This window comes from Geospiza fortis, unplaced genomic scaffold, assembly GCF_000277835.1.
Source record: "Geospiza fortis unplaced genomic scaffold, GeoFor_1.0 scaffold102, whole genome shotgun sequence".
NCBI lineage: Eukaryota > Metazoa > Chordata > Aves > Passeriformes > Thraupidae > Geospiza > Geospiza fortis.
The window spans coordinates 2,699,103-2,699,594 of NW_005054373.1; the positions used below are offsets into that span (position 1 = coordinate 2,699,103).

The 492-nt window shown below is 72.4% G+C and overlaps 1 protein-coding gene across 1 annotated transcript in view; it reads left to right on the forward strand.

The window, feature by feature from the left end:
- Nucleotides 1-492, forward strand: part of LOC102040110 (cadherin-1) — an 18,318-nt gene that overhangs the window by 2,549 nt on the left and 15,277 nt on the right. The gene's annotated exons all lie outside the window — the stretch shown is intronic.

A 492-nucleotide genomic window follows, 5' to 3' on the forward strand; every position in this document is an offset into this window, starting at 1 on the left:
GCCCCCCCCGGCCCCGCCCGGGGCCGCTCGGCCGCCCGGAGCTGGCTCAGCTCCGCTAATCCCCTAATCCTTGCCCCGGGGGGTGCGGAGCCGGGGCTGTGTCCAGCACGAGGGATGCAGCGTGGGAGGCGGGGGAGGGAGATTCAGTGCCCGATGATCTGGCCACGGGGGGTTGGGAGCCCCGAGGGGGTGACACACCGGGAGGGGGCTGGGGCAGGGCTCTGCCCGCCCAGGAATTTCCCATCATCTGTGAAACAAAGCCGAAACTTCCACCGAAACTTCCACTGCGCTCCCGTACGGCGCTCGCTGTTCCCTGCCCCGCTCCCGGCGCCCTCTCCCTCTCTTCCACCGCCCCCTGCCTCGCTCCGCCTCGGCTCTCCGGGGGATTGCAGGCTCCTGGCGCTGTGGTTGCGGCTCGGGGCTGTCGGGGAGAGGTCCCCCCCATCCCCCTGACCCCTCACCCTCGCAGGGAGCTCCGGAGGCTGCGCGGGG